This window comes from Plecotus auritus, assembly GCF_963455305.1.
Source record: "Plecotus auritus genome assembly, chromosome: 4".
NCBI classification, from domain to species: Eukaryota; Metazoa; Chordata; class Mammalia; order Chiroptera; family Vespertilionidae; genus Plecotus; species Plecotus auritus.
Genome location: NC_137775.1, coordinates 28,654,237 through 28,676,622, shown reverse-complemented (window position 1 = coordinate 28,676,622; position 22,386 = coordinate 28,654,237).

Here is a 22,386-nt window from a genome sequence, read left to right as displayed (position 1 = left end):
ATGAGACAGAAAAGTGTCAGCTTTGTGGATCCACCACTCCAGGAAGGCGATAGCCACCCTGAAACTAGCTGGGTGTTCTGGGTGCCAAAAGAGAATATTCCCATTTTAATTTGCTGCAAGAAACAGAGGTGATTCCAAAATGTCTATAAGGCAAACTGCTTTTATAGTGAACCATCTTTCAAAGGCCTCCTAGAGCTACAAATTTAAATCTCTTTTAGCAACCTGCTCATCTATCTTTTCATTGCCAATTTCTTTGGTTTATGATGAGTCCTAGATCAGAAATGGGTTCACTGAGGAATAGCTAACATCAAATAACTGATGTTTTAATGACATACATATTATTTATAGGTGTTAATTTACCTCCAAGCAAAATTCTACATAGCATCTGTCCTTATGAATTGAGAAAACAACTATTATCCAAATTCAATTATAATGGACACAGACATCAGGGGAGTGAGGGCATGAGTGAGGGGGGCGGGGGAGCGGAAAATGGGAGGATAAGGACACATATGTAATACCTTAATCAATAAAGAAAAAAAAAATTTAAAGAATTTCTTGGATTGATTCTGAAGGAGGCACTTCCAGCCTAAGTCACTTTTGATTGTTGAGTAGAATTATAGGATCAGCTTAAAAACCCAGTGGAATTTTTCACAATTTAAAGCAGATTCTCTGGTTTGGAAGTCCAGGTCATGATTTTGGCCTATAATACCATGGGGCTTAACAACTGAGTTAAGCTGCTCAGCTCTCTATGTTCTCTTTTGTCAAACTCTAGATATATAAATATTTACATAATGCCAAGTTTAGGATTCACAGGAAGATCATTTACATGGGGTTTTGATTCAAGTAGAACACTGAACTTGGTGTATACCTCTATTATTTTACTTAAAACCCTGAAGAATGGTGGGGTTTTGTTTGCATGTCAATCACCTACATCTAGACTTTAACTTCAATGAGGATAATAACAGTTCCTTGCTCATTTCTCTCTGTGTGGCTCAGTATGGCCCAATAAGGCTTGTTAAATGAATAATTACTGCCAATAAATGCCTGTTAAATGAATAAATGAATCAATCAATCACTGAAGAGTCACTGAAGAAAAATCTTCCCCACAGAATTCTCTCCTGAACAAAGTACACAATTGCAACAACAAATTAATAGCTAACAGCTTGAACTCCTATATAGAACCAAGGAACTTCTTTGAATAAAGTAGCCTTCTACTTGAAACAGCAATGTAATAGTTAAATCTATTTTATCATAAGCATGTAATTATCCATTACTATCTACTCATTTAGGGAGGTGCTAATCTTGCTGATTGCATTACAATTAGAAAAGAGTTCAAACTTACATAGAGAAATTTAGGCTTTTAAAAGTAACTAACATTTTGTGCAGACACACAAACCTCTCAGCCCTATAAAAATCACTGATAAGCAATCTTGGAAAAACATTCTCCAGTAATGGCTAGCTGGGCTCTTGCAGCAAAGCAAATTGTTTTTTCTTGGCAAAAGTCCCACAAGCAATAGGCAGCAAGAAATTGTTTGTTCTACACATACAAGTTCTCATGTGTATCTGCAATTCTAATGCCAAATTTGGTTCAATCTCCAAAGCCACTTTCACTGCAAAGAAAATTGCCAGAAACTTTACTAGGATCAAGAGTTGACCCTTTGCTGAGGCTCCAGGGCCCTCAGAATGAATTCCCCCTGGTGTTACTGCGATCAGTATAGAAAATCACTCTTGTCCATTTGGCTAAAGATTTCTACACATTTTCTTCCCCTTTCCCCTGGCAAAGATTTTTGTTTAGTAAGGGACATCTGGTTAGTATGTAGCACACAAAAAACATACTGCTTACCCTTCAGAAACTTAAAAAACATTACTATCAAGTAAAAGGGAGAACAGAAGTGTGCATTGGTGCATTGTGATGGAACAGTGCCTGGCTTTCAGTGGCCAAGCCAGCTGGGCTAAGCTACAAAAGATCCATGAAGATCAAGAATTTGAAGCTACATTTTGAATAAGAGACAGATATAGTTGAGCCATTGGAATTTAAATAGACATTTCTTAAAAAAAGGAGTTCTATACAATAACTTGGCAGAGAGATGAATATTACCACATATAAGGAAGGTGCTATAAGTATTGCTGGATAGCTGTGTGTGCGTTACATACACACTCACATTAACACAACACTATATTTGGTAAGAAGTGGCCTTCAGCTGTTCTGATTCACAGAGATAATTTCTGAATTCTTGAAAAGACAACCCAGTGTGTCTGAAGTTAAGTGAAACATACATAAAAATTTTCAGGACTTGTTACCTTTCTAGATAATACTTATAACTTGAAACTCACTCTTTTGTCTACTTTTATGAGTAGACAAGAGTTAGGCAACAGAGAAAAAAATAAAGGTTGGAGAGGGGTTAGAAAACAAGGCAGGAATGCCATCAGGATCTATGTATCTGCTCAATCGCATGGGTTCATGGGAGATCATGTAAACAAAGTAGTCGCCAAATTTGACAGTTTATGTCAAGCTGCCATTTTCTACTGACATCCACCAAATTATGCTACTCCATCACTTTCATATACCTTTGCTTCTTCTGTGTCAGAAATCCTACTGAAGAAAGAGCTTTTCTTCAATATTTATTTATTTAGTTAGGCTATTAAATGGAGGTTTATGTGGTGATAAGGCAAGAAAAATGAGAACCAGATTGGCACCGTGTTTCCAATAATTCCTGTGAAAAAAAGAAGCAAATTAAGCAAAAGTTCTCTTCAATTTTAAAAATCATAAAGTTTCCTTTATATGAGTCTTCACATTATTTTAATTCTTTTTTGTCATTTTCTTGCAATATTTTTAGTTACAGGGCATGTAGTTACACAAAATACAAATCAAGATATAAAACAGAAAATATATTTAAAGAATAAAGGTGAGAATATTATTTTGAGGTTAATAAGGCTATACAATAGCAAAATATCCAGATAAAATAAAAGTAAAAATTTTATTGGTGACTTGTCTACATGGCATATTTTACTATTTCCAGCTTTCTTAGGATTGCCAAATTCTATGTTCAAATGCTCAGCATCATGGAGATGTATTGTTTTTCTCTAGTAAAGGAAATAGGAAAATTATATTGATTTATAATGATTTTGAGACTCAAACTCTCATTTATACTTATTCCTGAATGAATTTTATTGTCAATTCACATCATTCTTATATTATAAATTTGGGATGGAAATTAACAATTTAAGGTCCTGAAGTTCTAAGTGTTCACTGCTATACAAAGAATATCTGGTAGAACTGGTCACTGTTTCAAACCAGCTGTATTAGCAGTTTACAAATGCAATAGAATCAAAGTTGGTATTGGAAGAAAATGCAGTTCTTTGGAATATGTCAGCAGTTAAGGGAGTGTAAAAAAAATAACATTCCATGAGCTATATGTAGCAATAAGGAAAGTTTAAAAGTGGAAAAATTCCAAGGAATAAAATCAGAGACGAGAAGTAAGAAACATAGTGCCAAAATATCTTCAAAAGAAAAACATCCATTGGATACTATAATGACTAGCAAGCATAGTTTGTAAAATTCCATGCCATGCTGTGTATACCCTCATGACCCCACAGATTTAGTCCCTTTTCCCAAAAGCATAGCTGATTGCTAAATTTATTGCATGTTTTCTCCATGTGAACACTGATCCCATGTTATCATGGAAGAAATACAAAAATAGAATTAGGTGCTTGGAGATTCACTTTGCAGTAAATAACACCCTACTAAGCTATCACTGGAACGCTGAGTGGACATTCTGTACTAGTAGTTCTGACAACTTTGTTTTTTAGTAAATCAGACTGTCACAGTGCTGACCAGCTTTATCACAGAGACCAGGACCTGGGGTTAGGATAAAAGCAATTAGATGATTAATGTACTATTGTTGGCGTTGCTTCAGTAGGATCCCTGTCCAAACCTATGAGGGAGAAAGGATAAGGAAGATTGGAGTCTGAGCTCTAGGTCTGGGCTTTCAGTGAAAACTGTTGAGGCTCCAAGAGTGCAAATTTTTTTCAAAGACAAAATCCTGCCCCTGACACAAATAATGAGTGTGTTTTCCCAGACCCCAGGTAGGCCAAATATAATCTGAGCCTCTAAATAGGCAATCTACTACTTCTGTCTATAAAAGGAGCAAAAGCTTTCGCTGTTATCAAAACAACTGTTCTTTGATGAAAAAAAAAAAAAAAAAAAAAAAAGATCCAGAAACATGGAAGCATGCAACAGACTTGTATATTTTGAAGGGAAGGGGGTGGGGTAAGACAGGAAGATTTTAACCAATGAATTTATATGCATATATGCATAGCCCATAGGCAGGCAATATTATGGGAAAGGCCTGGGGAGGGGATGGGAGCAGATTGGAGCGGTTAAATGGGGGTGGGGGGGGTGAGGGAGAAAGGAACATCTGTAATACTTTCAACAATACAGATAAATTAAAACAAGAAAAATAAACACAAACCTCTCATTCTTTAGGAAAACCTGTTCTTATATCCTTGCTTCATATTCTGGCTTCCTGGCTTGGTTCTGTGCACTTAAAATATTGCCTTAGATCTTCTTTATTCATTCACCTAAAACACAGATTGGAACATTGGCTAAGTGTACTATTGGTTCTGGGTTCTGACCACCTGGGTTGAAAATTCACTTACTAGTTGTGAGACTTTGACAAATTACTTCACCTTTCTTTACAGCTGACCCTTGAGCAGCGAGTACCTCAGTACAGTCAAAAATGTTGACGCTACAGTTGGCCCTTCAAATACATGATTTCAACCAATTACAGATTGGAAACAGTTTCGATCCTCTGCTGGGAACCCCTGGTAAGGAAACTGCACTTGGGCATGTGAAAATACTGTTTTTGATCCAGGATTGGTTGACTCTGAAAATGAAGAAACCCTCTGAGATAAAAAGATGACTGTATTTATTTAAAAAAATATATCTGCTTATAACTGAACCTTGTAGTTCAAACCTGTGTTGCTCAAGGGTCAACTATCCTTTAATTTCTCCATCTGTACAATGGAGTAGAAATTGAATCTTCTTAAAAGCATTGTTATGAAGTTAATTTAGTTAATATTTATGAAGCTCCTAGCACAGTGTCAGAAATACGCCAAGTGCATTGCAAACTGGTACAGCCACTATGAAAAACAGTATGGAGGTTCCTCAAAAAATTCAAAATATAACCCAACACTTTCACTTCTGAGTATCTATAAAAAAAAAACAAAACCAAAACACTAATTTGAAAAAATATATACACCCCTATGTTCATTGCAGCATTATTTACAATAGCCAAGAGGCTATCAAAGCATCCATAGATGAATGAATCCAGAAGATGTGGAATATATATACACACAATAGAATATTAATAAGCCTTTAAAAAAACGAGTGAAATCTGGCCATTTGCAACATTATGAATGGACCCATAGCATTGTGCTATGTTCTATGTCAGACATAGAAGGACAAATATTATATGATTTCACTTGTTTGTGGAATCTAAAAAACAGACCAAAAGGATAAACAAAACAAGACAGAAACATACTCATGGACATGGAGAACAAACTGAGGGTTGCCAGATGGGAAGAGGGTGGCGGGGAGGGCAAAAAGGTAAAGTAGAATAAGATTTATAAACTTTCAGTTATAAAATAAATAAGTCACAGGAATGTAATGTACAGCATGAGTATAGGCAATAATATCATAATAAACTTATGCAATGTTACAGGGTTACTAGATACTATGGTGATCACTTTGTTAGGAATATAACTTTTGATAACTATGTTATATATGAGACACTAACATAATATTGCATATTAACCATAATTTAAGTTTAACAATATGAGTGTACGTACTAAAATTTAGTAAGTGCTAATACGAACACCGCATTGTGAACTACTGAGAGTTTGGACATCACAGCTGTCTTTGCCCTTCCACCTTGTTATCTTGTGATTCTTAAATGATGAGAATTGCTAGATTGGGGCCTCGGTTGTCTGTGTCTGTACTCTGGGGACTCAAGCAATCAAACATGCCATAGACATCCCAGTTACATTCCATTAGATTTCTACTCTAACCTTACTATGTGATCTCATTTATCTCCTGCTTTATTGTTGAGCTGCTCCAACTGTGAAGCAGTTTGAGATTTCAAAACGTCCCCCCAGAGCAAAAACAGACATATTGGTATTTGTACTTCAAAGTGTTCTTAATTATAGTTTTGGAAACAATTTTGAAGCAATAAATTTTGAAATATAAGAGACTACTTCAGATATTGCTGTATATCATTCTATAATTCTGCAATTTCTAATTAGCCGGCTCTTCGGTTCCCAATTTGTCGTGTGTATAAAATGTCCAAGTATCATGTCCAAGCTAAAATAAAAGTCTATAAATGAAAATGTAGAATCACCTTTATGTTTAAAACATATAAACTAACCTTGCTGAAGGGAAAAGGTTACATATTAAGAATGGAGAGAATTTCTGCTGACAGCCAGGTTCTGGAGTTACGTTTCAGTTACAGTTTGCTCACAGTTCACAACAGAAAAAATAAAATAAAATAAAAGGTCATATGCAAGTTAGTTAATATTTTAACAGGTCTAATTTTAACTTTGAACTTAGAAAGACTTTGAAAGTTCTCAAGGAATATGATATACATAGTTAATGATCGGTGCCACATGTCTGCAAATCAAGCTCCCAGGCTTCTGAGCTTGGTCTGGAGAAAGAGAAAATTGAGTACACACAGACTTTGACCATGGCTTCACCAATGTGCTTTCCCATAGGTGTCCAAGGCCTGCAGATCAACCTTTGTCAAAAAAGAAGGGTTTGAAATCTGAAGCTCTTATATTCCTTATTAATGCTAGATATAATTCACTGCTTGCAAGAAATGTCGTCTATAATATGCATCAGAGAGCCTGTAGTTTAGAGCTTCTAGGCAGCAAAAGATACTACAGAGCAGGGTACATGTATAAACCAAGAGTTTGGTATCTAGTGTGAGCATACATCGCAGTTGTGTAGTCTGACTAATAAAATAAATATGCCACTTCTATCTTTAAAACTTTATCAAAAACACGTATCTCCTGAAATCCCCAGTAAAAAAGCCTCATGCTGAAACCTTGGGTCTTCTTCTATCCTCTACAGGAAAATAAAAAAGACTGAAGAGATAAAAGAGGAGAGAGAGAAGGATGAGCAGGAGAGAACATAATCCTTTTTCCTGAGCATACTAACAAGCTTTGCCATGGTGGACTTTCAAATATTTATATTTAGATGTTGACAAGTTCACTAACAAATTAAAGAGCTCCATTTGGAACTTATAGGAAAAGCCAGCAGTAACAAGTAGTTAATTGTCTTTAATGCAAAAGTCAAATTTCCTGAAATCTCTTTCCATCTCTTTTCCAACTTAAGTGTGTTTAGAAATCACTTTGCCTGCTTCAGCTCAGGAAGAATGGGACAAGAGAATTCACATTGTCTTGTATGAAATAAGAATCCCAAATATACCAGAACAGTACATATTGTTAGGTGCAATATAAAATGCACCATATATGCCTGGCAGTGGGGCTCAGAGGTTGAGAATCCACCCATGAACCAAGAGGTCATAGTTTGATTCCAGGTCAGAGCACATGCCTGGGTTGTGGGCTTGATCCCCAGAGGCAGCTGATGAATGATTTTCTTTCATCATTGATGTTTCTATCCCTCTCTCCCTCTCCTTTCCTTTCTGAAATCAATAATAATATATCTTTTAAAATAAAATAAAATGCACCATATAGTGAAAAATCAACTTTTTACTCTGTTCAGCACCAACTATACAAAGCCTTGCCTCCTTTCCCCCTGAGCTACTTGACCAACACATTTTGTCTTTGATCACATATCTCCTTTCTTCTCCTGGAAAACCCAATACCCCATATCTGTTTTCTACAATTAAGAAAATTTCCATTTCTTTCCTTATAGGAAACACATTTAGCAACCAACTAGATACTACACCTTCTCCCCAGCAATTAGAATTTATAAAATTTAAGATTACCTGTTGATAAATGGAAAGGAGCAAGAAAGATTTTGAGTTAGTAAACATATGCTTATTTCATCATTGCTGAGTTTTCCACAGATAGAAAATTAAAATTGCATATTCTTGGGCATTTTTTACAGATGGAAAGTGATCAACTATTCCAAAAATATTAGGTAGCCAAAGTATATAAATATATTAAAATCTGAGGTGATTGAGGCTCATTCATTTATATGGTAAAAAAAAAAAAAATGGCATTAGAATACACTACCCATAGGTAAGACCCATATTGATAGGTAATTGTGCATGTCCCTTCTGCTCTTAGTTCCCCCGAAGTGGTTATTAGAAGTTCCTTCCTCCCTCCCTCCCTCCTTCCCTTCTTCCCTCCCTTCCTCCCTTCCTTCCTTTCTTCCTTGTTCCCTCTTCCCGTTCTCCTTCCTTTCTCCCTCACTCCCTCCTTTGTTTCTTCCTTTCTAACTTTCCTCCATTCTTTCTTGTCTGCAGTCATGTTTGGAATTGTTTTTCAGAATGTTTAGACTATTTTCCTCACATTGTCACCAGCTCATTACCACAGAATTACACTTCACAAACAGGAGCCAGCTGGAGAGCCAACTTGGCTTAGCTGTGCCATCTAAGGGGTTGTTAAAGGGATGAATTTCATTCTTTTTGAAAACACAAGCACACTCCGATCAGCAAACAGGAAAGGCCACTGCCTATTTCTCTCTTCAGTGCTGTCTCCTGGCCTTTTCCTTCTCTTAGAGTCACTCACTGATGAAGTGAATAGCAGCAGTTGTTTTTCACTCAGAACCAAGATCCCATGTGCTTTGTTGCAACCACACATTCTTCACAGCTTCATGGTAATTGGCTTTATAATTTCTGCTGTTGTTATATGTACTAACAACTATAGGTCCATATTTCACACTAGTGATAAACACTGAACTTTACACACACACACACACACACCAGGGAATAAGAATTGCCAACACACATTCTTTTACATAAAAACTGAAATGCAATTTTCATCATGTAATATTAAGACTGTTTCTAAAGCATGGTTCTATACCATGATTTTAGACATAGCATTGCTTTCCTGTTCAGATAGCTTTCATTAAGAAAAAATCATGGATAAATAATAACTTGAGGTATGCATATAAGACAAAAATCATAGGAGTAGTGATTTAGAAACTCATTCAATATTTTTTTTTATATTTTTGGACATATATTTCCAAAGGTACAAAATAGAGAACCTATAAAGTTTAGAAGGGTCATATATGTCTTACTCTGTTTTTCATGGTATTATCACTGAACTTTTGACAAGAGGCTATAATACCATCTGTGATTGTTTAAAAAAATCTGCACAATTCTAACAAGAGTCAGATTATCCCCTTAAAGAATCAAGGAATCTGGATAGATCTTTTATTTTAGAGAAATTATTTTATTTTTTGTCAATAAAACATTTTTAGTGGCTGACTTTCCACCTCCTTGGAGATCCAAGAGCCAGTGGTCAGAGTGGGACCATCCAGATTACAACTCCTCAGATCCATAAGAGACACACTCAGGGGGCAGACTCAGTGAGCGTCAAAGCCCCACTGAAGCAAGTCCTGCCCCATAAGGGTGTCTCCAGCACAGAAGTTCTCCCATCTTAGACACAGCTGATCCTCACAGCCAATTGTCCTGGAGGTCAATTCCTCCCAGTGATACCAACAACAATCAAGGCTTAACTACAACAAGACTGTGCACACAGCCCACAAAGGGGTGCATTAAGAGTGTCCACCTCAGGTAATTGTGGAGGCTGAGCCACGGGCCCTATAGGACACCTAGCACACAAAGCCACTCTATCAATTGAGGGAAGCAGCCAAAATGCGGAGACAAAGAAACAGGTCACAAATGACAGAAATGGAGGAAAGCAAAATACTGGATATAGAGTTCAAAACCACGGTTATAAGGTTACTCAAGAATCTTCTAGAAACCACCAAGAAATTTAGTGAGACCCTCAAGGATAAGAAAAAGGACCAACTAGAAATTAAGCATACACTGACTGAAATAAAGAATAATATACAGAGATCCAACAGCAAAATAGAGGATCCCAAGAATCAAGTCAAAGATTTGAAATACAAAGAAGCAAAAAAACACCCAACTGGAAAAGCAAAAAGAATCCGGGGGGGCGAACCAAGATGGCGGCATAGGTAAACACCTAAACTGCTGCCTCGCACAACAATTTCAAAACTACAACTAAAAGACAAAACGTCTACCACCCAGAACCATGGGAAAGCTGGCTGAGTGGAAGTTCTACAAGTACAAGGAAAGAGAAAAGAGCATTGAGACATGCACAAGCACTGAAAAGCTGAGATACGGAGGCGCGCAAATCGGGCTGGCGGCGGGCGACTGGGTGCACTGCTTTTTTCAACCCGAAGGGAGACAAGCTCCCGATTACTCTGAACTCCAGTTTCTGGGGAGACACTGGGGACCCAAACTCCTATGGGGAGAAGCTGGACTGTCTGCCATTGGGTCGGAAAGTGAGGGTGACTTTCTTGCAGAGGTGTGCCCAGCAATTATTGTTTACTGCGCTGGGGCGCGGGACACGGGGACATGGAAACACGGAGACGCAGAGACGGCTAACTGGAAGCCATAATTGTTTGCCATGCCCTAGCCTAGTGACTCCCTGAGACCCCGCCCCGCACAATCTACAAACCCACACAAGCTCCATGCAGTGGCTTTTGCATATAAATGGTCTGCCCTATAGTGGCTTAACTTAACAAACTGCAGCTCTGGTCAGACAGCTCCAAAACCTCCAAACCCCAAGCAAAGAGGAGAAAACTGTAGTTCTTGCTGTAGCTCCTGCTGGGTGGCCTCAGACAGTAGCTGACCTGCACCCCATTGGAGATCCAGAAACTAGTGTATCTAGTGGTCAGTGTGAGACGACACCAGATTTCAACTCCTCACATCCATAAGTGACACATTCAAGAGGCAGACTCAGTGAGCACCAAAGCCCCACTGAAGCAAGTCCTGCCCCATAAGCGTGTCTCCAGCACAGCAGTTCTTCTATTATAGACACAGCGAGTCCTCACAGCCAATTGGCTTGGAGGTCAATTCCTCCCAGTGTACCAACAGCAATCAAGGCTTAACTACAACAAGACTTTGCACTCAGCCCACAAAGGGTGCACCAAGAGTGTCCACCTTAGGTGATAGGGGAGGCTGAACCACTGGGACCTATAGGTCACTTACCACAGAAAACCACCCCATCAACACAGGGAAGCAGCCAAAATGCGGAGACAAAGAAACATGTCACGAATGAAAGAAATGGAGGAAAGCAAACTACTGGACATAGAGTTACAAACCACATTTATAAGGTTACTCAAGAATCTTCTAAAAACCTCTGAGGAACTTAGTGAGACCTTTAAGGATTTAATGAGAATGCCAAAAAAAAAAAAATGGAAAAGGACCAGTCAGAAATTAAGCACACACTGTCTGAAATAAAGAATACACAAAAATTCAACCATAGACCAAAGGACCCAAGAATCAAACCAAAGATCTGAAATATCAGGAAACAAAAAACACCCAACCAGAAAAACAAAAAGAAAAAAGAATCCAAAAATATGAAGATAGTGTACAGAGCCTCTGGGACAACTTTAAGTGTACCAACATCCGAATTTTTGGGGTGCCAGAAGAAGAGAGAGAGCAAAATATTGAAAACCTATTAGAAGAAATAATGACAGAAAACTTTCCCTACCTGGTGAAAGAAAAAGACTTACAAGTCCAGGAAGTTCAGAGAACCCCAAACAAGAGGAATCCAAAGAGGACCACACCAAGACACATCATAATTAAAATGTCAAGGGCAAAAGACAAAGAGAGAATCTTGAAAGCAGCAAGAGAAAAACAGTTACCTACAAGGGAGTACCCATACAACTGTCAGCTGATTTCTCAACAGAAACTATGCAGGCCAGAAGGGAATAGCAAGAAATATTCAAAGTGATGAACAGCAAGGACCTACAACCAAGATTACTCTACCCAGCAAAGCTATCATTTAGAATTGAAGGTCAGATAAAGAGCTTCACAGACAAGAAAAAGCTAAAGGAGTTCATCACCACCAAACCAGGATTATATGAAATGCTGAAAAGTATTCTTTAAGAAGAGGAAGAAGAAGAAAAAGGTAAAGATAAAAATTATGAACAACAAAATGACAACAAATACATGCCTATCAACAAGTGAATCTAAAAATCAAGTGAATGAAAAATCTGATGAACAGAATAAACTGATGAGTATAATAGAATCAGGGGCATAGAAAGGGAGTGGACTGACAATTCTCAGGTGGAAAGGGGTGTGAAGGGTGCGGGAAGAGACTGGACAAAAATCTTAAACCTATAAATGAAGACAGTGGCGGGGGGTAAGGGCATGGGGTGCAGTGGGGAATCAGGTGGAGGGGAGCTATGGGGGATAAAAAGAGGAACATCTGTAATAATCTGAACAATAAAGATTTATTTAAAAAAATAAAAATAAAACATTTTTAGTTGTATTATTTTTATTGCACTTTCTAGTATTTTTATGAGACATTCAAAAAAGAATCTCTAGTTTTACCTGGAGAAAGAAAAAGAGGATATAAATCATGTTAGCAAAATCACGGCAGATTGTGGTATAGCAACTGTGCATTCTAAAAATTGCTGTGGAAATACTGGGATAAATGTCAGAGGAGGCAGGCCCAGGAATGAGAACACAACAGGGGATGATCTAAGTCAGCCTTTTTATAGACCTGCACTCATTACCACTGTGGCACATAAAGAATTCCTTCACCTTCTACCCATCTCTCCAATCCATGGTCACATATGGCCATATCTAAAAATCTAGAACTTAAGTGTGCATTACTAATCACCCTTGTCTTAATTGACCCTCTCTCCTAATAACTGACAGAATACTTCCTCCTCCTCTTCACTCATTCCCAGTTCTCATTAGTAATTCCTTCTCCTGGACTCCATTTATTATAAACTAGAGGCTCAGTAAACAAATTCGTGAATGGGTGGGGTCTGCCCCACCCCGCCCAGACCCAATCAAGGTGGATCAGGACTGGGCCTGTCAGGAAGAGGAGATTGCAGGAGGTTAGCAGCAGGCCTGCCCTGATTGAACCTGATCAGGGCTGGGGTGGCTTATGGGAGTGGCCATGAGCAATTGGCTGGTGGGCCCCGCCCCCAATTAGGGTGAGGGGGCCGATGGGGGGCCAGAGGTCTGGGGGAGAGGTTATGGGTGGTTGGACAGCTGGCTCCGCCCCTGATCTGAGTGGGAGAGCCAATAAGGGGTGGAGCTGGCTCAGGGGAGGGGCTGCGGGCTGATGGGGGTGGTCGGGGCCCATCAGGAGTGGGGCCGGCTGGGGGGAGGGACCATGGGAGGTTGACCGTTGGCCCCACCCCCCAATCAGGCCAGTTTGCTGGCCACAGTGGGTGTCAGCGACTGGTTGTTCTGGTCCTTACGGCATTCTGGCCACTGGCTTTTTATATGTGTAGATTGCATCACTCTGACCAGATATCTGCTCTCTTAGGAATGTTAAAGCTTCCATTTCTAATGTTCCTTCTATAAAAGACAAGGACATTATATGCTCTTGACTTCTGTGATCAAAATGCCTGGGCAATTTAAAATATATATTATCAAGAATATGTGATAATGTGAGTTAAGTAAATGTGCTTTGAAGCTCTGAAACAAACCAATTGGAGGCTACAGAGCTCAGCTTCCCTACCCCATATTTGTGAGCAGGAAGCGCCTGCCAGGTGTGGCCTACTGACCACGGAGGGATAGAAAATGTTATTCTTCCTAGAGAACAGAATTTCTAAGGCTGGCATCAGGACCATGATGGGGCTACTGCTGATAAATAAATGATTTCTATTTGTGACAGTAATTGGCTCTTCCTAGACTAGAGGAAGTGAGGAATAAAATTCAGTCAGAAGGACTTCTTTTTGCTGAGGTCTGTGAAACACCTAATAAAATATAAAGTCCAAATAAAAATTATCTCATATTTTTACTTTGGCACTTCCACACAGTATTTATTCATATGTCATTTGTCATACCTTAATAAAGATACCAGTTACTTTTAAAATAGACTTTTGTCAGTTGCCAATATCTTGAAATCTTAGAAACCTACTGCAAATATGAGCACAGATTTTGAACAACCTGGCAGCTGGCCAACCACTGAAGATCTTTTAAAGCAAGAGTAGTCAGCCATCCCATTTAATGTTTTAATTTTGTGCTTGAATAAAGAAGACTTGACTAGATAACCTCCCAACTTTAAGATTCTTTGACTCTATTTTTCAAATACCTCATCTTCCAAGTATTCTATAAACAAATATTCTACAAGAGAAATTTTAAAACAATTGTGGTTTGATTTGTTTGCTTCTCTCTTTTTCTCTCTCCCTTTACTCTTTTTTTTACACCCATGTTATCCCCAAATATGGTGCAAAAACAAATGTCTTCACCAAAGCAACAGAGTTGTTAGTGATTACAATACATGTTTTTCAATTCTCCACTCACTGATAAAAATATGTGATATGAAATACTGAAGAAACCTCAGGGACATTCCAAGCATTTATGGACAAAAAAAGTCAAGACTTGTGGTATTTTCCTTCAAAATTCATGTGAACTGAATCAAAGAGACGTAAGAATTTATATTTAAAACTTCTTAACCAAAATTGATGCATTCTGTTGTTGGCAATCACTGAATACTGTGACCCTGAAATAACATAAATCTATCCAGTCCTTTCCAACCCCCTTGGCATTCCTCTGGTGCAGGGACTTTTAATCTCTATTCTAGACCATGAATGTAGCCTCCAAATAGATCTTTTTCCAATAGTGCTCTAGGCTGTCTTCATACAATCACCAGGTTAGTCCTCCCTGAGCCTATTTTAATCTTGTCATAAATTTGCAAAAACTACCTACTAAGTAAATGACTGACATTGACATATAAATATTTCTATAGTTATGCCTTGCCTTATTTTTTAGTCTTATCATCTGTAATCTTTCTATACTATATTCTATTAATCCATAATTTATCATACGCATAACTATTAACATATGGGTCCGGACATTTTTTTTTTCAGATGGATTGTACTTTGCACTGAGGAATGTTTAATGGCATCCCTGGCCGCTATCCAATAGATGTCAGTAACACCCCTAGGTTGAAGCAAACAAAACTGACATTACCAAATGTCCCTGGGGGGCCAGAGAGGGAAGAGGCAAAATCACACCTGGTTAAAAACCACTGATGTAATCAAATCTAATTGCATTACTTATTGTTCCTAAACCATACTCTCCTCCTAACAATTTTAATTGATCATTATTTCTCCTAAAATACTTCCAGAAGCACACATACACACACACAAACATGCCTTAGTTTTATGTGTTGATACATCAGGAGCTGTCTAGAGCTTCCTCCATGAAATCTTTCTCAATTCCTACATCCTGATGTGACCACTCCTTCAAATCCATCCTTTGTGGCCATCTCATTCATTACACATTCATCCTCTTTGGGCTTACACTACTTCTATTTGTCTATTTGTCAAGTTATCCTGGAAATGTTTTAATTAATTCATTCAATTTACAAGTACTGTGCTCTACAATGTGCCAGGCATGGTTGTGTGCACTGGGACTAGAATCATACATAAAGCAAGTTCTCTGCTTTGTGAAACTCACAGGTCAAGAGAAAGGTGGTAGGTAGGTATAATGAATGGGGTAAGGGACTAATAAATGATAATTTAAATAAAATATACGCTATTTAAGAATTTCTATGATGTTTCTTAACAAACATATGGTGCAAGAGACTATAACACATAGAAACTCCTGATATAAGGTAATCAGGGAAAGCTGTACTGAGGTGTGATATTTAGCAGAAGATTGAAGTGTGAAAAAGAGTCATGATTGTATCTTTGCCTTTGGAGGTAACTGTGCAAAGACCCTGAGGCAAGACTAATTTTGGCTTATTTGAAGACTTGAAATAAATTCCTGGGGCTGGATTACTGTGGTCAAAGGGGAAAGACATAGGAAATTATTGGGAGAGGTAAGCAGGGATTCAGCTGTTTAGAGCCTGTTACTTCAAGGAAAAATTCTGGATTTTCTTTGAAACATTTTATAAAGCAAGTAAAATGATTTATGTAGAGGAGTGACATGATATGATTTGCACCATTACTACATTACTCTGGATTCTGTATAAAGAATGTAGAAAAGGAGTTTTTTTGTTTAAAAAACCTCAAGATTAGACGATATCTTAATTTTTCCTATAGCTAAAAAGTCCGGAGGGATTGAATTTCCCATCCTAGAACATTCCACTTGTTGTGCCCCCCCTCCCCCCAAAAAGTTAAGAGAGAATCAGATACTGATCCCTGCAGCCCTGAGAACATTTTGTCTGGTTGTTACCTCAGATGCCATAGAAATAGTAACGTTTTCAATGCATGCCAAGGCACAAAAAAAGGAAGCATTGCTGTAACTTGGACTAAATTAGTCATGCACACAATGGTTAAACACCCCCAAAGGACAGGGAACTGTCTACCTCCAAAGAGAGACTTTTCCAGATTTGGAAATGTCTCACAATTAGAAAGTTCTGCTTTTCATTGAGTGAGTCAGAAATGTGTGGGATACATTGATGCGATCATAAGTAGACTAATTTGGCTTAGCCAAGAGTTCTTTTAGAGGAGGCTCATCTAACTCAACAACCCTTATCCCTCACCTACATCTCAGCAAAAATACCATGTTATCATTTAGATTTTGGAGTGAAATTTTCAAATATTAATTCAACCACTCACTAGTTATAGGGGTCATTTATTCAAATATTTGCTCAATGAATATTACTGAGTGACCATGTGCCCAACAATGGAAATGCAAGGTCTCTACCTCACAAAGTTTATGGTCACTAGATAGAGAGGCAAACACAAAAAATAAGAATTACATAGAGAGAAAATATAGGGTTCCACAGGATATATATCAGGAAAACCCAATTTTGTCTGGATTCTCCAGAAGGCTTCTTTGTTCTGGTATGACTGAGCTAAGACCTAAAACAAGTAAATCTTGAGAAATGTATTTAAACTCTCTAAGCCTCAGATCCCACACCAGTGAAAAAAGGATAATAAGGCTTTCTCTTTAGGGTCCTCCCAAGGATTAGTTAGTTAACTTATGTAAAGTGCCTGCCACAGAGAAGGAATTCAATAATTGGCATGTTCTTTCTCCCACAATAAATGAGAAATGAAGACAGGTTGAACTGGCAGGATTATAAAAGGACTTAAAGTCCCATGGAAATGTTGACTTGTTTCCCCCAAAAGCTGTATTGAAGTCCTAACTCCCAGTTCTTCAGAATGTGATCTTATTTGAAAACAAGGTAAAAAGAGATGCAATTAGCTATGTTAAGATAAGGTCATAGTGGAGTGGAGTAGACCTTTTATCTAATTTGACTGGTGCCTTTATTAAAAGAGGTAGATTTGGACACAGATAGAGGAGAGAATACCATGTGATAAGAGAGGCAGTGATTGAAATATTGCAGCTGAAAGCCAAGCAATGCCAAAGATTATTGACAAACCACCAGAAGCTGGGAAGAGGTAGAGAAGGAAGGATTCTCACTGACAGGTTCCAGAACGTCTAGCTCCACAACTGTGAGACAATAAATATTTGTTGTTTGAGCCATCCAATCTGTGGTACTTTCTATGGCAGTCCTACAAAACTAATACATGTTGTAAAAGTGCTTTGATTGCATATCTCAGGCAATGATACTGACTGATTTGGAAGACAGGATTTGAACAAGAAGATGCATTTCAACAGATAAATCTAGAGTCAATGTTTACCATGTGAATGTATTTTCTGTTTCTACTGAGTCCATAGCTCCTTGAAGGCAGAACCTGTGCCTTCCATGAAAGGCTGAACTCAATAAGAACTTGTTAAATAAATTATTTCAAATAAACATGTGGGTACATTAGTCATGTGTGGAAAATTTAGAGGTAAGACATCTTAACACATTGAAGTTTTACTCTTCTAAAGTAAAAATCATCTTCTCATTTTATTTAATTGAAGAGGCAAAGCATGCAGTAAATTAAATCCAATTTGCATGCAATTGTGCATGCAATGTAGATCTTGGCTCTAACTAGGGAGCAAGCTCTGTATAAACTCAAACACTGTACGTTCAAAGTTAACAATTCTTTGCTTAAATTTTTCAGTAGCTTTCTTCCCTTGCTTTCAAAGAAAAATATCATAGCATTTCTCTTTCTAATTTAAAGCTCACAAAATCCATAACTGATAATAAGAATGCATCCCCTGGGGGCAAATACATTTCTCTGATGTTATACTACTAATGCCTTCAAGCTTGGTAGCAAGCCTGTAATTCTATTTTTTAAATCGTCATGGCTTTAATTCGTAAGGCTTTGCTCTATTTAATTATATTTATCATCTAAAAATATTCTGCACTTAGAAAAATAGTGAATGGTGTATAGAGGAAGCAATGTAGTGCATCGTATTTTATGGAATTTCATATGCCATGTATATTGATCTGTTATAAACTAGAGAACATAGTTTGTTTAAATTAAGGCTTTTAATTCAATTTTATACCAATTCCTTCAACTCATTATCCATAATATATTTGTTTACATCCATGTAAATGTTACCTGGTTAAACTAGGCAATTTTGCCTAATTCAGATTGATTTGTATCTTCTCTCAATTTGTGCAATTTCATATTGTAACCATTACATAATGAAAGAGGGGCCCTTACTTTGATAAAATTAATATTTTTGCCTATGGATATTAAATATTCAAGGAAAAAAAGGAAACTAAGTAAAAGAGAATGCAGGACATGCTTGAGGATACTAGACTGATCCTATAACAGTTTTCAATAGAGGCAGTTCTCAGGGGTTTCATGTACCCACCACTTCTGGGGCACAGAAATCACTTAATGTACTTATTATATTTAGCATCAGTTTTTACAATTTCCCCTCAAGTTCCTTTTTCTGGGAATTATATCCTTCTTTAGACAATCACAGATTTGCCCAATACTCCCCATTAGTAGTGCTTAAACTTGAATGGTAAATACAAAGATCCCAGTAAGACCTACTGAACTCAGATTATTGAAGGGCAAGTCTTGGAAATGTGCATTTAAAAAATATATTCCAGAAAACCCTGCTTCACAAGATCTAAAAACCTCAAATGCAGAAACAGTCTCCCAGCATACTTTACTTGAAGCTGCCAGATGCCCCTCCTTCCTCTTGTGTTCCAACATACCCTCCTATGCCCTTTCCTCCTCCTAAATGTCATGTAATCTGGATATCTCAGGCTAATGGGAGAGTGCTGGAAGAACTTCCACATTCACATAGATATATCTCCCTAAAGGCCTTCTGATGGCTGTGGCCAGCAACACTGGAAGAAGTTATGTCACCTGAGCCAGAGACTCTAATGCTGGGAATACCATCCAGGTAGTAGTTAGGATCTCACCATGTTCCCTAAATAACATTTGTACATGAGTTTCATTTGAATAGTGGTGAAGAATGAGTATCTCTGAGACAGGCATTTCTACTGGATAGACCTCAGCTTGAAACCCAGGTCTGCTATGTGCTGCCTATGTGGCCTAGGGCAAGTCATGTGATCTTTCTGAGCCTGGCAAAAGGAGATAATAATTTATACTTTCCAGAAATATTTAGAGTAACAAGAGTATATGAAAAGTACCCATGAGTACACAGTATTTAATAAATGGCAATAAAAATATATACAAAAGGGTATAATTTCTATAAACACATTGGTCTCATTTCCTTTAGTGTCCCAGGAACCCATGCAATCCTTGCACTTTGAATGAAGTCCGTGATGGTGGGATTTGCTCCAAGTTCTCATCTGCAACCCCAGGATAAAAGCTGAAGTTTAAGATAAGAATAAAGGCGAGATCATTTAAACAAGTTGAAGTTCCTGGATTTCTTCTCTTTGGGGCATAGAGTTGGGAAGTGCTCAGAAACAAGGATGTCTCATTAAAGTGATCTTTAAATGGACAATAAAATGCCTTTGGTTAGTACAGTGGTTCTCAACCTTTCTAATGCCGCAACCCTTTAATACAGTCCCTCATGTTGTGGTGACCCCCAACCATAAAATTATTTTCGTTGCTACTTCATAACTGTAATTTTGCTACTGTTAATGAATCGTAATGTAAATATCTGTGTTCTCAACCTTTCTAATGTCGCGACCCACAGGTTGAGAACCGCTAGCAGGGTCACCTAAGACCATCGGAAAACACAGATATTTACATTACGATTCATAACAGTAGCAAAATTATAGTTATGAAGTAGCAACGAAAATAATTTTATGGTTGGGGGTCACCACAACATGAGGAACTGTATTAAAGGGTCGCGGCATTAGAAAGGTTGAGAACCACTGGGTTAGTACCAAATGATGGAATTCAAGGTGAGAAAAAACATTTATTTCTTTATAAATATAAAAAATCATATCAAAAAACATGTTAATAATCACCATATATTAGAGCCTATTCAATGGTAGTTTTCCATTATCTCAGTTTCAGGGACTGAGGCTGAGGGCTTGGACTTCCAGTTTGTTTACTTGTTTGTTTAATTTATTTGTTTAACTTTCCATTATGAATCGGGCATGAAATGCATACAAAATTCATGCATTAAGTATCCCTGGCATAAAAGAAATGCATTACATACCCCTGACATAAAGGACATCCCAATGTACTCAATCATTAATGAGTTTAGTGCTGAGTTTCAATTGCCAAAGAGCAGTGGCAAGTTTCACTATGTCCTACAGCAAATGCCTGAAGGTTTTAATCCTCCTGTAACATGAAGAAAGTACCAGTCAAGTTATCACCTAGCCCTGGAATTAACATGTGAGTAGTTTCTGTGTCTTAGGTGCTACTGCCCTGAGGTAAAGGATAAAATTACAGAATAGGTTTACAGCCTAGGATCCTGGGGAAACTTACCTTAGGCTTTTGTGAATTAATGAGATCTTTAGAGCATTTCAAATACATATTTTCAAAGCTTTGATTCCTATTTTATTTAAAAGAGCATTTAGATACTGCAGTCAAAATATCTAGACATATCTTCTACTGGTGAAAGCAATTTAAGTGGAGTTTTTTGTTTTTTTCTCTCTCTCTCTCTTATAACTCTGCAAAATACAGTAAAAGAAAATAGTGACTTTTTAATTTGGGGGCCAGCTAGAGAAAATTGAGCTATGAAAACAGTCTAGAGTAGAGGTCAACAAACTCTGGTCCATGAGCCAAATCCAGCTCACCACCTGTTTCTTTAAATAAAGTATATTGATTGAAGCACAGCCATGTGCTTAGGTAATATCCATGGTTGCTTTGAGTAGTTGTGACAGACATTTATGATCCAAAAACCCAACAATATTTATTATCTGTCCCTTTGCAAAAAAACTTTGCCAGCTTCTGGCCTAGAGAACAACCCTAAAAATATTGTAAAGGCCTATGTGGTCTTCTACAAATTTTCATTTGTTGTCAATCCCTGGACAGTGGGTGGAGTTTAACCAATCTGGTTATGCATATGTTCTTAAGTATGAGACATTACCTTAATTTTGTTTTCTTAAATGTCAGATTTCTACTCAAAACATATTTAATTATTTATAGCATATGATTTTGAAATAGTTTTCTGAAAATTAATATGGCAGTCATACCTCTTAATACCTCTTTGAGCACACTTCCAAATATAGACAAAATAAAAAATAGGCATTGAAAAGTAGTACTTTGACAGAAAATGTATTATTGAAGTAGTAGTTATAAGAAAATAAAAGGACAAGAAGGCAATGCACAGAAAATGGCTCCAAGTTTTTAAGTAACATACATATACTAGAGGCCTGGTGCACGAAATTCGTGCACAAGGGCAGGGGTGTCCCTCAGCCCAGCCTGCACCCTCTCCAATCTGGGACCCCTTGAGGGATGGGCGGTCGAACATCATCCTCACAATCCAGGACTGCTGGCTCCCAACTGCCCTCCCCTGCTGGCCGGGTTCCCCCCAACTGCCCTCCCCTGCTGGCCTGGTCTCCCCCAACTGCCCTCCTCTGCTGGCCTGGTCACCCCTAACTGCCCTCCCTGCTGGCCTGATAGCCCACAACTGCTCTTCCCTGCTGGCCTGGTCCCTCCCAACTGCCCTCCCCTGCTGGCCTGGTCCCCCGAACTGCCCTCCCCTGCTGGCCTGGTCCCCCTCAACTGTCCTCCCATGCAGGCCTTGTCCCCTCCCAACTGCCCTCCCCTGCAGGCCTGGTTCCCCCCAAATGCCCTCCCCTGCTGGCCTGGTCCCCCTCAACTGCCATCCCTTGCTGGCCTTGTCTCCCCCAACTGCCCTTCTCTGCTGGCCTGGTCACCCCTAACTTCCCACAACTGCCCTCCCCTGCAGACCATCTTGTGGCAGCCATCTTGTGGCAGCCATCTTGTGGCAGCCATCT